Raw genomic sequence first — 16,875 nt, forward strand, 5'->3', positions numbered from 1 at the left:
ATAATAATAATAATAATGTGAGTACATGGTGCCTACATGCGCAGAGGCCTTCCTGAAAGAAACATGATGTGAACAATCTAACTTGGCTGTTTATCTGTAGGGAAATGTGCAATGAAAATACTATAGCATAGGTCACATGTTTGTATGCTTCTTGACTCAGAACTGTTGGTACAGAGAATACGTAACAGAGTTCACGATGGGTATGGGTTTGAACTGGGGTGACAAAACTTATACCATATCCCACTATAGGGTTTAGACCCACTGAAGCTGTTGAATAACTTTCGTTCTGGAAGGAAAAAGGGCCTCAAAGAGCTCTCTGATATATAATCTTCAAAAGAGCTTTACTGGATCTAAGTGATCCTCTCTTCATCATCGGCCAGATAAAAAAACCTTCCAAGTCTTCAAGTGTTCCTCTATTAAATATTTTTATTATTGCTTTTTAGGAAATCTTATATGCTTATTGTTTCCTGCAAAAGATTAATATAAGCAGGACACACTTCTGTTCTTAGCAGGTGCAATCTGTCCGCTTATTTAGAATACTGGTAGTGTACTTAGAACACTTGTCTTTTCTGTGTCCAAGTCGCAGGTCGACGGCATTCAAATACGGTGCCGCTGTCTCTGTCTTTTCAGCACTACGCAATCCCTGTGCTGTAAGTTGCCCTCTTCACCCTTCTTGCCTCCAAGCCGAACTGGGGTGCCCAGGTTTTGCAACTGTGCGTTAACCACTACAAGACAGGTTTAAGACAGGGGTCCCCAAATTCAGTTCCTCAGGTCCACAGCCCAGTCTGGTTTCCAGGATTTCCACTGCGAGTATGTAGGAGATCTATTTGCATTCACTGCATCCATTGCATACAGATAGACCTCATACGTGTTCGTTGTAGAAATCCTGAAACTCAGGCTGGGTTGTGGACCTCGAGAACTAGATTTGAGGACCTCTGTCTTAAGGTATGATCCAGGTGTAGCACTGGCACAGGGTGCCAGAAGCCTGCCTCACCTATTCACCCTTCACATTGGTGAAAGTGTGTGGTGCTTTTATCTTTACAGATGCGGGCACCACAGCAGATTTAAATGTGAGGAATGTACTTTTTGTTCTCGCATGTAAACTTGCAGAAGTGCTGCAAAGCAAAAAAATTTGACTCAGTGCATCATAACCCCTTGAGATGGACTGCTACAAGACAATTTATCCCCAGACTTTTAGGAAGGGACACTGTCCTCTGTGTTGATTAGATTTATGTGTTGGATGCTTATCATTTAGGAGGAGCGTTCCTCAGGATTCGATATCACTGTTACTTAACCACTGTTTGTCACCACTGATGGCTGTTGAGCAGTATGGCTGACAGAATTTGTCCTTTCTGCCTTTGGACTGGGTGAAGTTAGGGTACCAGGAGAGCAGATGTTATGTAGAGCCACATCTCTGGAATCCTTTGCTTCCAGAAATAAAACGTGAAACTGGTTATTTACATTTTAGGAAGGTGCTGAAAATATAGCTCTTTAGCAAGTGTTTTAAAGATTGTGGTGGGGATTAAGGGAAAGGGAAATAGGACTTGATATACTGCCTTTCTGAGGTTTTTGCAACTACATTCAAAGCGGTTTACATATATTCAGGTACTTATTTTGTACCAGGGGCAGTGGAGGGTTAAGTGACTTGCCCAGAGTCACAAGGAGCTGCAATGGGAATCGAACTCAGTTCCCCAGGATCAAAGTCCACTGCACTAACCACTAGGCTACTCCTCCACTCATTCCACCAATAAGAGCCAGCCTCATCAGTGATGTCACAATGGCTTGATTGCCCGATACTTGGCTCACTTCTGATATTGTGATGTCATAAGGGAAAGGGGGAAAGGGAAATGGGACTTGATATACCGCCTTTCTGAGGTTTTTGCAACTACATTCAAAGCAGTTTACATATATTCAGGTACTTATTTTGTACCAGGGGCAGTGGAGGGTTAAGTGACTTGCCCAGAGTCACAAGGAGCTGCAGTGGGAATCGAACTCAGTTCCCCAGGATCAAAGTCCACTGCACTAACCACTAGGCTACTCCTCCACTCCAGGGTTTTGATTCTGCTATTGTATAGGCTGGAGATGCAGTTGTTCCAGGGAAAGACTGGTTTTAAGAATTTGTTTTTAATTAATTTTTGTATTTGTAACCACCTTGCTGTTTTTACAAAGGGTTGAATATCATGTATGCAAATATATAAATATGCTCAAGGCAATTAAATGGTATAAATGCTATAAGCAATATAACGATCTCGCAACACACCCTACTTAATTCCAATAAAGAGGGAATGATCCTTAGCTAATACATTTCCAAAACTTTCATTTTCCAGATAACATCCAAACCCCAGTGCATATTCAATATATACCAATCGGTTTCTTAAATGCTGCTCGTCCAGATAAAACTGTATAAATAGGCTTTCATCAAGTATTTATTTATTGGGATTTATTAACCGCCTTTATGAGGAGTTTCACCCAAGGCCGATGTACAGTTTAACATCAAACTTACAATTTTGTTACAGCATAGCAATAGTAAAATGAACAAGTAGAAGCATATACACAGTGAAAGATGAAAACTTGAAAGCAGTAAATTCAATAATAGATTTTGGTTTGGCAATGGATTCTGCCAGACCAGAGAAGCTCCTCCCTCTAATCCTCCCCAATTAGCAATCTGATGAAGAACAGAGGACTAACAATTTTATCCATGGACTAAAATTGACATTTAGGCACATTTATTTATTTTATTTATTCATGCTTGTATCCCACAATTATCTAAAAACGAGCTTTGGTTCAATGTGGCTTACATTTAACAGTTATAGGAGATAACATTGATTCATAACAATTGCTAAGTAGTATGGATTACAGTAATTGTATAGAACAGTGGTATTGCAGAATAACAAGTTATTAGTTTGCATCGGTTAACCATAGAATTTCTTGAAAAGGTAGGTCTCTAGCGCTATTCTGAATTGAAGGTAGTTTGTGATGCTTCTTGTGACCTTGGGAATTGAGTTCCACCATTTATAGCCCAGGTAGCTAAATTCTGCCATGTAGATGGATTTCTAGATTATTTTAGCAGTTGGGCAGGTGAAATAGTAGGTATCCCCCTGGTTTCTGAGTTTGCATTTCTTGGTGATAGTGTAATCAGGTCTAACATGTAGTCTGGAGACATGCCAACAGTATTTTGAAAATGATTGTGCACGTTTTGAATAATATTCTGGCCTTGATTGGGAGCCAGTGTAGCATTATGAATAATGGGGCTGCTCTGTTGTATTTTGACTTTTTGAATATCAATCTTTCTGCTGTGTTTTGGACGGTCTGTAGCGATTTTAGTGTGTTTTCTTTGCACCCTAAGTGTGCTGCATTGCAATAATCTAGTTGGGACAGTATCAGCGTCTGTACTATAAGACAAAATGATTTTCTGGGGAAGTAGTCTCTAATTTGTCTGTTTCCATGGTGTTTGGAAGCTTTTTGATACGACTTCAGAAACCTGGTTTTCAAGAGACAGCTGTTTGTCAGTGATGATTTACAGTATTTTAAGTTGTGTTTTGATAGGATATGTTTGTTAATCTTTTGTGAAGTTTTGGTGAGTAGTGGGGTTGTGTGAGCTAGATAGAACCAGGAGTTTTGTCTCAATTTAGTTTGAGTTTGAAAATTGTGGCCCAATTTTCCATAAGGTCCAGCCCTTTTTTTAATCTTATCCAATATCTCGGTGATTCTGTTAGTCTATATAGATAGTAACATTGTCAGCTTATATACATGGATTAAATCCCATTGTTTCCCTGTTTTTCTTGCCAAGTGGGATCATCATAACATTGAACAATATAGGTGATATTGGGGAACTCTGAGGCACCCCACATTCAGAGATCCAGGACGTTGACAACTGATTAGACATCTTGAACAACGTAGGATCTATTTCCAGTGGCGTTCCTAGAGGGGCTGACACCCGGGGCGTATCGCCGATGCGCCCCGCCCCCTGGGTGCAGCGCCCCCCCCCCCCCGGGTGCACGCCGCTGGAGGGGGGGGGGTGCCGTGCGCCTGTCCGCTTCGTTCGTTTCCATGCTCCCTCTGCCCCGGAACAGGAAGTAACCTGTTCCGGGGCAGAGGGAGCACAGAATGAACATAGCAGACAGATGCGCGGCACCCCCCCCAGTGGCATGCACCCGGGGCGGACTGCACCCACCGCCCCCCCCCCCCCAGGAACGCCACTGTTTATTTCTTAGAAAGCCGTTGAACCAGGTTGCTACTGCTCCAGTGATTCCTATGTTGTCGAGCAGGGTCATTGGTGTTGTGTGATCTACTAGGTCGAAGGCACTTGACATATCAAATTGTAGTAGTGGTATTGACTGGCCTTAGCTTATTATTCGTCTGAATTTTGTTATCATGGTAGTTATGACTGTCTGAGTGCTAAAGTGTGGTCTGAAGCCTGATTGAGAAATGCGTTAAGCGTTCCATTAGTTGTTGTATTACTAGTCCCTCCATTGTTTTGATCATTAATGGTATTGAGGCAACAGGTCTATAGTTTGTGAGTTCGTTGATCTTACTGGTGGCGTTTTCAGGGATTGAGGTGAGTATGATGCCGCCCTTATCATAAGGAAAAAGACTGAGAACATGTATTTTAAATGTTCAATGAACCATTCTGGTGGGTTTTTCATCATATAGTTACGGCAGCTACCTAATAGAGGCAGTTGGCGTGTGTGTATTTTGTCATTAGTTCTTGAACTGAGCTGGTTGTAGGTATCTTAAAGGATGACCAGATTCTGTCAGCTGCAGTATGATCATTGTTGCTTTCACATTTGTGTAGGAAATATATGAGGGATGTTTGTGTTGCAGCTAGATTTAATCTTATTTTTGTTGTTTTTTTTCTCAAAATATTGTGTGAGCTCGTGTGCTGTTGGTGGTGGTTCATTTGATGTTGGAGCTTGTGTGTTTAATACATTCATAAGTTCATATATTTTTTTTAGTGTTTATCTCTTCTGGTCACACATATGTGTTGTAGTATTCCTCTTTTTCTATTGTGTTCGTATTTGCTTAGAACTTTCCTTAATATGGTTTTGTTCATGTCTGATTTGTTTTTGAACCATTTTCTTTCCAGTTTTCTGCAAAGTTTTTTTCATCTCTTGTAGTTCGTCATTATACTAGGGACATGTTTTTTTTCTTTTTTTTTTCTTTTGAGTGGTGCTATTTCGTTCAGCGTGTTTCTATTTAGTTCATCCCAGTCTCTCAATAAATGAATGTTATTGGGAGTTATTTTTGTTTGTTTAATGCTGTTGACCAGAAACTTATTATCTACTTTTCCTCTAGTTAGGACAGTGTGAGGTGTCCTCGATTCCCTGTTCTTACTGTTCTCTATTGAAGTGCAAAGATGAGTTTCTTGTGATCTGACGACCATGGCACTTCTTCCAAGTTATGATTTTCTAGTATGTGGTGGTTATTGACCGAGAACCTGTACGCTAGTATGTCTAGTTGATGACTTTTTGCATGGAATTCATTGGTTGGTGCTGTTTTGAGGTTCCATTGGTTCAGGAAGTTTGATAAAAACCTGGTATTGATGTCAAGATGTTTTTTTCTAGGTGTAGATTGATGTCTCCTAGTAGGAGGACATTCAAGAAATTGGTACAGTGTTCGATACAAAGTTCATTAAGTCATCTTGGGCGTTGTACCAGGTTCCTGGGGGGGGGGGGGGTAAAAAAAGTATACAACATAGTTGACCAGTTAATGTTGTGTCTATGATTTTTGCATGCAAAAATTTCAATTTCAGGTGATATGTGTTCGGTGACAGGCACTATTGTAAAGAAGGATTTGAGTATTGAGGCAACCCTGCCTCCTCTCTTTTTGGTCCTGTTAAGTACATAAGTACAGGGCTGCCGAGAGGAGGGGGCAGGGGGGACACAATTCCCCAGGCCCAGGACTCCAAGGGGGGCCCGGCGCCGGGGTCTCTCTCCTCCTGCTCCCAGGCCGCTGGCGCTGCAGACCACAGTCTCACCTGCCCACCCTCAGCTCTGTCAACAGCCCCTTCCCGGTCGGTCTCACTAGGGTTAGTGGTCGTTCTCAACCTTCAGATTTCAGCAACTTCCGCCCTTCATCAGAGCCTTACTTACTCTGTGTCCAGCTGCCCCAATAGCCATTCAGATTGATCTGTCATGCTGCGACCTGCCTCTAGTTCCAACAGCCAACAGCAGCACAGCCTTTCGCGGGAAACGGTGGAGACTCGGAGACACGCTGCTTTCAGCTTGTGCTTATGGTTCAGGTCTCGGATCTGGAGCCGCTGATGTGCCACTCAAGATATCTATGTTGCAGTGATTTCTTGTGACCAGTTAGAACCACATGTTGGAGCTGGAACTCGGGAGCCGATCAAATAAGGGACTAACTGAAAGCATAAATATTCTGGACCTTGAAGAGTGACATGATCACTTTAAAACTGATTCAACCAATGAAGCTGTTTTAAAATCAGACATGATCTTAGTCCCACCCACGTCCCAAAATACAGCCAGCAGTTATTCTCTCCTTTGTTGTAGCTAGGGATTCCCATATGTGAGGACTACGTTCTGCTCATCTAAGAGAAAGCAAAGTTGCATACATGTAACAGATGATCTCTGAGGAGAACAAAATGTCTTCATTACCAACCCTCGTCCTTTGAGGGTTGGTTTCTCCTGTTAATAGCTCTGTGCAGAACGCAAATGGCCCTACGCAACTGTACCAGTATAGGAGAACCCACACATGCTAAAAAGCTCTACTAGATTATACTTTTTACACTTTCTCCTATCCAGGCTGTATTGATAAGTTATCCCATCTATGAAGACTAATATCCTCCAAGAGCAGCTGTTACAGATAAGCCACTTTACGTAACATACATGGCAGTGAAACTTCCAACCCTAACTGCCTTACTGGGCACAGAAGATGGCTCTTTATGGCCTTTATCTACCATTGTCAGGGCTGGTGGAACGTGGTAAGCAGGGTATGCACTGCAGGAGGACGCCAGAAACAGCGTGCGCTGGACCGCCTTATCTTCCCCTTCTCTCTACCCCGTCTAGCATCTCCCCTCACCTGCCTAGCCTGCATTTTTCTTTTCTTTACCTGCAGGTCAGGTGTTGTGTTGGCTTCCTGGTCGCATTTCTCTGTGGTGGTGACTTCTGTGATGGGGCTCCATCAGGAAGGCTGTAGACGGGAGCAGTTTGCACTTGAGGTGTTTGTTGGTGGCACTGGCTCGCTCTGCTGTGCGGTGTGGTACCCGCCACCGAGGGTAGGCTGTCATGCCTAGAGGTGGTGGGGATACGGTGCCGGAAACCCTCTGTTTAGAGGAAAACATTTTTAAGTTAGACCATGCAGATGAGGGGGGGGGGGGGGTTTAAGGGTTCAAAGAGAGGAGATGAGATGCAGGAACAAGGGTGGGGGAGAGGTGAAGTGGAAGAAACTGGCTTGGAAAAAGGGGGCGGGTATCCAAAGCTATGTATCCATGCCAGCAAGAAATGCTGTTGAGAGAAAGGTAAAGAATTTGCAGAATATGAAATATATAGGGTTTTTTTTTCTGACCCAGCAGTTTTCTCTTTTGGGCCCCCCCCCCCCCCCCCAAGGATGGATTTTGGTGCTTCATTTATAACTACTTTGGTATTTTTCTTCATCTATATTCGTCCCCACCCACTCGCAGTATACTTAGTCTGATCATTACAGTGGTAGTCCTGAATCTGGCCATTAGCTCTCATCCTCAGCTGACCCAGGGAGTCGAAGATCTGGCTTGGGGGGGGGTTGAACTGGGGTCTACTTGTATAGTACTGCACAGTGCTGCCATCGTTCTGGATGGGACTATATATAATTTCTATATAGAGCTGTGTCAATAGGTTCATGCCATGCAGTCTATTAATACCTACTGTGAACCTGCACATGCTAGGTTGGCATACATGCTGGGAACACACAAAAGCGCTGTCTATTCGGTAGGATGAGAAATGGGGGAAGTGCAATGGCACTGCAGATGCGTACCTACAGTGCTATAGTTCAGGCACAGCTGGCCCCTGAATGTGACACGTATACAGAACAGACCTGCTAGGCACCTCATGATACATCAGCAGCTGTTCTGTGCATACAGATTTCTTTGCAAAAAAATGTACACTGGTGTGCACTCTGTACCCGTATATTTTCGATGACCTGCCTGCCCTCTGTCAGAGCATGCCTCATAAAATGCCTGTGCCGTGCATACACCTCGGTACGTCATGCACAGATGTGCCTACATTAATGACCCATTATGTGCACAGCACATCCAGAGAGCACACTATTAATAATACAGATGCAGACAGCAAGAGGGGCCTGTGCTTTTGATTTTTCCTGCTGCTTCCAAGCGTTCTGAGGAGTCTGGCTTTGGCTGCTTCTCTCTCTCTCTCTCTCCTTCCACCTCTCTCCCCACCCCAACCACCACGTGACTGCAACACAGTGGGTAGCTGACAGCCCAGAAACACTGGCTTAGGGCCAGGAAAAAAAAAAAAAAAAAGCAGAAAACACAATGTCTGTGCATATCCTCTCTTAAAATAACACCCTCAACACAGTCTGAGACAAATTAAAATAAGATCGGGAGTAGTTCTTTCAGAAATGGGGGGGAGAAGGAGGTGTAGTGAAAGAGCTTGTGGGGGAGGAAAGGTAATAGGGAGCGGTCTGATACTTTTCCTAGTGCCTGACACACACGCTGTGTTACTTGGGGCAAATGAGGTGGGGCGAGACCATTTCATATCTTTTTTTTTTTTTTAAACTTAAAAAATATTCAATGCCAGGAACAAGGAGGGAGAGGAGTAAGGGGGGGGGGGGGCAAAGGGAAGCAAATTATGGTTCGCTGGGAAAGCAATGTGTGTCGAATGCTCAACATATGTCTGTCCTTTAAGGGGAGACTTGGCAAGGCAAAGGCTTTGTGAGTGGAGACTGCATGATGGAGATCGTCAGGAATTTCCTGCAGCTGGAGAGCAGAGCAAAAATACCAGGAAAAAAAGAGAGAGAGAGGACAGGAGGGATGAAAAGAGAAAGGAGGAAAGAAAAGCAAGGGGCGGCCGGGAAGAGCACTTAAAATACTGAAGGGCTTCCAAGTTCCCCCTTTGCCACACACACCACAGGTTGGAACATTATATCCCTCTTGGTGCAGAGGGATAGGGGTGTAGTTCTGGCTTGGCAGTGAACCTTGCTGTCTTTTTTTTTTTTTTTTAAATTCTCAGGCATGTCACAGCCTCGGAGGTCGTGCTGGCCTTGTACTGTTTGCCTGCAACAGTTAGGACTGTTGCCTCCCAAATCCTTGTGTGTTTAGATCCCCTCCCTTCCCTCCCTTGCTTCTTTAGCCTGGCAGATCAAGCTGCTCTAAGCTTCATTAGAAAGGCTTCTCACTCTCCTCTGTGTGAGCTGTCGTGCTCAAATACAGAGAGCTTTTTTTTTTTTTTATCACCACCACCAGCCCTACTTCAGTTGGCTGGTCGGCAAAGCCCTTGGGTTGTTTACTGAGAAGTGGGATTGAGCAGGGGACATATTAACGAGCTCTGTTTTGGAGCCCCCCTCGCTATCCTGCGGCTGTGCGAGCCACGTCTTGATGAGTATAGCAGCTACGCACAGCTATGCATTTAAACCTGCAAGTCGCTTGTTTACTGAGAAGTGGGAGTGAGCAGAGGACATATTAATGAGCTCAGGTTTTTTTTTTTGGAGCCCCCTGCGAGCTGCGTCCTGATGAATGCAGCCGCTTTGCACATCTGTGCATTTAAACCTGCAAGTCCTGGAAAGGTCATTTCTTCCTTTCCTTCTCAAAACGTCTTTTTCAGGTCCCTGATTTTCTTACCTCCTTGTTTCTTCTTCTCTCCCACCCCCCACCCCCCTTTTATTTCTCTATCTCCCTTTTCTCTCACCTTTCTATAAGGCAGGTATGAAGTGCACTCGCCCTTTCACTCTTTTCTCCTTCCCCTCTGCCTTCTCTTGTCAGTTTCCCTTTTTGCTATATCCCTTTTTGTTTTTGTTCTACTCTTTCCTTGCACCTTCTCATTATGAGCTCTCCTTGTTTTCCTCCTTTGGATGTCCTCCAGGAGTTTTCAGGTTACTGCCATAACCTTTCCTCCCAACAGTTTCAATGTCCAGGGACGGTCAAAGTGCTAATAAAAATCAGCCAATCAGAACCATTTTTTTTGTGTCTCTTAATGGATTGTGTAGACAGAACTATTCTCCTCCTTCTCCGCTCCCCCCCCCCCCCCACACACCTTATGTCTGTGTCTGTCTCATTTCCCTCACTCTTATTCCACTCCTTGACTTCAGTAGAGTACTGCGGATGCTAACTCTTCCTCCCTTAGGATTTGTGAGAGGTGGAGGATGTGTAGAGAGGGAGAGAGTGGGTTGCTGTAGTTTTACCTAGATCAGAAAGGGCACCTTTCAGCCTAGCAACCAAACAGCCACAGAGGAAACGGAGCTGGATCCCGGCAGCACAGTGGTAGGGTGTTAAAGGGGGAAAAAAAAAAAAAGTACTAGAAGAGGGGAGTGCAAGGGAAGATGGCTTTGTGGGATATCAGTACCCAAGTCGTCTTCAAATAACGTCTGTTCGGTTTCCTGGTTAAAATCATTTGTGTTCTCCGTTAGGCACAGCCAGCACACTTTGTAAAGCTCAGAAGGTGTACTTCCTGAAATATTTGTATTAGTTGCACCCTAATATATTAATTTATACTCGACACCCTTTGGGAATTGTGTAGAATTTATTTTTTTTTCTGCACACAGCAGAAAATCAGTGGAAATAAATATTCAGCCCCTGGAATTCCGCAGTTCACATTGTATATACCTGTACATCTACAGCTGTAAAACTCCAGCCATGATGCTGCACAGGTGTTTCCTTTTTAACTCTATATTGTGTTTAATGCAGGGAAACATGAATGCCAGTCTATATGATTTAGAATGCCAAGTAGACCACTGAATGATAAAGGAGATGGGACTCCGATGTTAGGAAAGGCTAAAGAGATGAAGGCTTTTCAACCTGGAAAAGAGACAGCGGGGGGGGGGGGGGGGGGGGGGATATGGTTGAGGTGTACAGAATCCTGAGTAACATAGTAACATAGTAGATGACGGCAGAAAAAGACCTGCATGGTCCATCCAGTCTGCCCAACAAGATAAACTCATATGTGTATACCTTACCTTGATTTGTACCTGCCTTTTTCAGGGCACAGACCGTACAAGTCTGCCCAGCAGTATTTCCCGCCTCCCAACCACCAGTCCCGCCTCCCATCACCGGCTGTGGCACGGACCGTATAAGTCTGCCCTCCACTATCCTCGCCTCCCAACCGCCAACTTCTTTTCCCCCACCTGCTCCGCCACCCAATTTCAGCTAAGCTTCTGAGGATCCATTCCTACTGCACAGGATTCCTTTATGCATATCCCACGCTTGTTTGAATTCCGTTACCGTGTTCATCTCCACCACCTCCCGCGGGAGGGCTTTCCAAGCATCCACCACCCTCTCCGTGAAAAAATACTTCCTGACATCTTTTTTGAGTCTGCCCCCCTTCAATCTCATTTCATGTCCTCTCGTTCTACCGCCTTCTCATCTCCGTAAAAGATTTTTTTGCGGATTAATACCTTTCAAGTATTTGAACGTCTGTATCATATCACCCCTGTTCCTCCTTTCCTCCAGGGTATACATGTTGGTATAGAACTGGTAAAAGTGAATCAATTTTTTTCCTACTCCTTTAAAAAGTACAAAGACCAGGGGACACTCAATGAAATTACATGGAAATACTTTTAAAACAAGTAAGGAGGAAATATTTTTTCACTCAAAAGAATAAGTCCTGGAACTCGTTGCCGGAGGATTTGGTAATATCTGGATTTAATAAAAGATTTGGACAAGTTCCTGGAGAAAAAGTCCATAGTCTGTTATTGAGATGGATATGGGGAAGCCACTTCTTTCCCTAGCATTGGTAGCATGGAATGTTCCTACTAATTGGGTTCTTCCAGGTACTTGTGACCTGGATTGGCCACTGTTAGAAGCAGGATACTGTGCTCAATGGACCATTGGTCTGACCTAGTGTGACCATTTTTATGTTCTTATGTTCTAACTTCTAAATCTATCGATGGAAAATCCATGCTTAGTACACTTTTGTTCATGCTTGATCTCTAGCAGTAAACATTTCTCAGAGTTATTTATTTATTTTGTAGTGAAGGTAGAGTAGGAGGTATGTGAAGGTCAATCACAGCCTTACTTCCATTTATGATGGGTAGATGTTAGCAGTTGAGATGCCATGGCCATTATTTGCAGAAACCTGTATTTGGTCAAATTAAGCTTGCTTCCTCCCCCAGCCCTCAATGGCCCAGCCACTGCAGGTGCAGACCCTACAGCCCATATCAAGAGCCTAGTAAATATGTGCCCTTGAGCTAGCCAGAAGGTGTCATGATGGCTGGGACTCCATCCCAAGGACATCAATCATTGCTTCTTGCCAACCCAGTGAACAGGATTGTTCTCGCCCCCCCCTCCCCCACAGCAGAGCACAAATTATTGTTGTACCAAACCATAGTGGATTAAGTCAACTGGGAGCTTGCTGTCCACAGGGAGACAGTGGTGAAAAAGTGAAACGCTTATAGGAAAGGAATGATTTGGTCTTAAGGGGATGTGGGATAAGTATTTGAACTATGGGGGGGATGCCACTTTTTGGGATCGAGGTGTAGTGATAGAGCTGCATCTGTGGACCTCTGTATTGGGTTAGCAGGTCAGGACTGAGGTGCAGTAGCCAAACATACTTGCCTCCTTCTACCAGCACAGAGGCAGGTATGCAAGCTTAAGATTGAAGCATAGTAGTAGGGGGTATCAGCTTGGGCTTCAGTCTTTTTTTTTTTTAATATATCTTTATTGGCATCAAAAGCAGTAAACAGGGCACAACACAGGCATGACCAAGAATACTGGGGAGAACTAGGCATACAGTGAAAAGATATACACAGGACTGACCAAAAACAATATGAACCACCTGAATACATAAAGACCTGCCATCTTGGTCAAAGCCACCCTACCCAGAAACTTAATGTCTATTTTATCACTCAGTTTTCTTTATATAGCCAGGAAGAGTCCACACTTAAAAAGAAACCTAAGTATTTAAGCCCTACCCCCACCCATGAAAGGGGAAAGCCTGTCATCTGGGCGCACCTGCAGGGACAAAATATGGGTAAGGCCTCTAACTTAGTAAAATTGATTTTCAATCCTGCAAAGACCCCAAACTCACAGATAATATGCATGATTCAAGGCATGTTAGTGGACACCTGATCAGTTATTAGGAGCGTATCATCCGCATTCCGCAAACAGGTTAATACAATACTCATGCAAACTGACCCTAATACCTGGCAAGTCCACATCCTGCCGGATCTTAGCTGCCAGGGGCTCCAAAGAAAGGACAAATAAGAGTGGAAAAAGTGGGCAGCCTTGACAGGTGCCCCCTATGCAAATGAATCGCCGAGGACAGAGAATCATTAAGGATGATTTGGGCAGTAGGATTCTTATACAGGACTTTAACCCACTCCAAAAAGGGGCTCCAGATATCAAAACACACCAGAACCCAAAACAAATAATTCCAGATCATCTTATCAAAGGCATTTTCCACATCCAGGCTGGCCAGTATTTTATTTATTGCATTTGTATCCCACATTTTCCCACCTTTTTGCGGGCTCAGTGTGGCTTACAATACATTATGAATAATGGAAATACAGTTTGTTACAATTCAGGTTATGGATTACATTGTGAAGGGTAAGCGAGATAAAGTCAAAATCGTTAAGGAATAAATTAATTGAAAGGAAAAATGAGAGAAATGAGACATTGGAAGGAGAGAACGGGAAATTAAGGGGCGCTATATGAAGCATATGGTATACATTTTTCTGTGAGTAAAGGTATGAGTGTGGTGAGATTAGGTGGTTGTGAATTCATAAGTGAATGTATTGATGTATTACTGAACAGTATGTATGAGCTTTATGTGTTTTGGTTCTTTCCGTAAATTTTATCAAACAGATGTGTCTTCAATGACTTGCGGAAGTTGGTTTGTTCATATATCGTTTTCAGGTTCCGTGGCAGTTTGTTCCAGAGCTGCGTGCTCATGTAAGAAAAGGTTGATGTGTGCAGCGTCTTGTATTTCAGGCCCTTGCAGTTAGGGAAGTGGAGGTTGAAGAAAGTTCGGGATGATCTTTTTGCATTTCTGGGTGGTAAGTCGATTAACTCAGACATGTAGGCTGGGGCTTCGCCATGAATGATTTTGTGGACTAGAGTGCATACTTTGAAAGTAATGCGTTACTTGAGTGGGAGCCAGTGTAGCTTCTCTCGTAAGGGTTTTGCACTTTCATATTTTGGTAATCCGAAGATAAGTCTGGCTGCTGTATTCTGGGCTGTTTGAAGTTTCTTCAGGATTTGCTCCCTAGGAACAGTCTGCTCTTCATAAAGGATATGGAGTACTTTTAGTATATTGGCTGACGCAAACCGTCTGGGGACAAATGCCACCAGGTCTGTGTGGATCAGCTGGGGAAGCAATCTATTCAGCCTGGACTCCAGAAGGGAAGCCAATGTTTCTACATCCTGATTGAGCAAAGAAATGGGATGATGATAGGACCCCACCTGCTCTGCACCTTTCCCAGGTTTTGGGAAGACCATAATAAAGAAACTGGGCCCATCTCCTGAGCATCCCACAGAGAGTTACACATAGCAATAAAAGGTTGCATGAGCAAGTCTTGCAAAACTTTGTAAAATTCAGTGTCAAGGCCATCCACCAGCTGGGGTCACCACCGATGTGTACAGCAGCAATCCCGCACAGATCAGTGGCCACCCGATAACATAGTTCTGAGCCCCAAACAGACACAATTCAGTGTGAATCAATGTCATGGGCTGTATGTGGGCAAGAGCAAAGACAGCCACCTTTGTTGGGTGCTGGTCCAGAAAGGTCTTCAGCGCCTTGGGTGTGTCTAAGGTGAGGGACTTATTGTCATGAGTGATCCTTACTTTGGCGAGATATTGTAGGGCGAACTGGATGCCACGTTCAAACAGTTGCGTTCAGCAGGGTGTCGGCAGTATCTGCTGCGCTGTGACTTTAGCTGAAAAGTCCTGAAATAGCAATATCTTAGCCCCTTTATAATGCACAGCCCTCTTGGTTTTATAACTGGCTTCAGTAAGGATTTCTCGGCAAAGTTTAAAAATCCAGGCTATGACCGACCGGTCGAGGCTTCTCCTGATCTGCCTTGAAAACGCCAAGACGGTGGACTCGTCCTGCCTTCAGGCTCAGCCCATCCAGTTCCAAGCCCAATTCCTAAAGGAGCCAGACCTCAACTAATTCCCACAACTCTTAGTCCTTTACTGATTCTGGGATCTCTGTGAATTGGATGTTTCGGCAACCCTATCTTCTTGATCTTCTATGTAATCACCGTGGACTTTACAACGCTGTTCCAGCTCCAAAACCCAGCCAGATATTTCCAGCACGTGGCGGAAAAGCATATCCTCTGCTTGCTGAATGCTTGGGCGTGCAGACGACCCTTGACTCTATTTCTGCATGCAACTTTGAAATCTGCCATCCAAAATACCCAACATATGGCGGATGTTCTGCTTGATGGCCGCTTCTTGTAGTTCCACTACCAGAGTGAGCCCAGATGCAGGAAACAGCGCAGGTTCCACTGCCATCTTGCACAGTATTAGTGCAGTCCTTCTGCAGCCTTGACGTCTTGACTGGCATTCCACCGTCCTGCACCAGCCAACCTCCAGAAACCCCGAATTATGGGTTCCAGCATGTTTAAGATCACCTCGGAACCAGAAAGGAGAAAGTGGATTGCAGCAAGGTAAGAATTGAAGGATTTGGGGGGGGGGGGGGAGGGCTATGAGAGGAGAGCAGATGCGAGGCATCTGTTCAGGAAGCTTTCATCACGTAATCCTCCTAGGCTTCAGTTCTAATGGTTTATATCAAGGGCTTAATTTCTGGGGGAATGGCCTGGAACGCAGTTCTGCCACTTCTTTTCAGACTCCAGAGCAGCAGAGGTGTTCTGCTCCAGCCTTTCCCTTCAAGAAAAGCCTGCATGGAAGAGGAGAGCAGTCACTGGACTTCCTAATCCAGCCCCTTTTCTCCTTTCACTCCTGCTCCCTCTCCTTACTCCACTGTTCTACTTTCTTTTTGTCTACAAATATAACTCCACTTTCTCAATAATCAAGCTAAGTTTAAAGACATTTTAAATCATTTGTCAGGTTTTGTTGTATGTGGAATAGATCTAGAACAAGGAAATTTTGGTTAAAGAAATCCTACAGTATGCAAAACATGTACTGGAACAGAGTACTGCTGGGTTCATCTTTTTTTAAGTATGGCCTGAAACTGGATTAGTTCAGTTTTATGGGCAAGTCGCTTAACCCTCCATTGCTCCGGGTACAAAATAAGTACCTGAATATGTGTAAACCGCTTTGAAAGTAGTTGCAAAAACCTCAGAAAGGCAGTATATCAAGTCCCATTTCCCTTTCCCTTATGACATCACAATATCAGAAGTGAGCCAAGTATCGGACAATCAAGCCATTGTGACATCACTGATGAGGTTGGCTCTTATTGGTGGAATGAGTGGAGGAGTAGCCTAGTGGTTAGTGCAGTGGACTTTGATCCTGGGGAACTGAGTTCAATTCCCACTGCAGCTCCTTGTGACTCTGGGCAAGTCGCTTAACCCTCCATTGCCTCTGGTACAAAATATATGTAAACTGCTTTGAATGTAGTTGCAAAAACCTCAGAAAGGCGGTATATCAAGTCCCATTTCCCTTTCCCTTCCCTTCCCTTATGTGTTTCCTCCCTGGATGAATAGAAGAGGAGAGGTAGAGAAAGCCTTTTCAGAAAGATTCAGGATGTCACAACCTGGTATCCATGGAATGTCACCTTTTTTAGCTTGTCTGGCAGTCTCTCTATATAAATA

General features: G+C 44.2%; 1 protein-coding gene across 8 annotated transcripts in view; it reads left to right on the forward strand.

The window, feature by feature from the left end:
* The window catches only part of AHDC1 (AT-hook DNA binding motif containing 1), a 306,721-nt gene that overhangs the window by 151,893 nt on the left and 137,953 nt on the right, over nucleotides 1-16,875 (forward strand). The gene's annotated exons all lie outside the window — the stretch shown is intronic.

The sequence above is a fragment of the Microcaecilia unicolor genome, chromosome 11, assembly GCF_901765095.1.
Source record: "Microcaecilia unicolor chromosome 11, aMicUni1.1, whole genome shotgun sequence".
Lineage (NCBI taxonomy): Eukaryota > Metazoa > Chordata > Amphibia > Gymnophiona > Siphonopidae > Microcaecilia > Microcaecilia unicolor.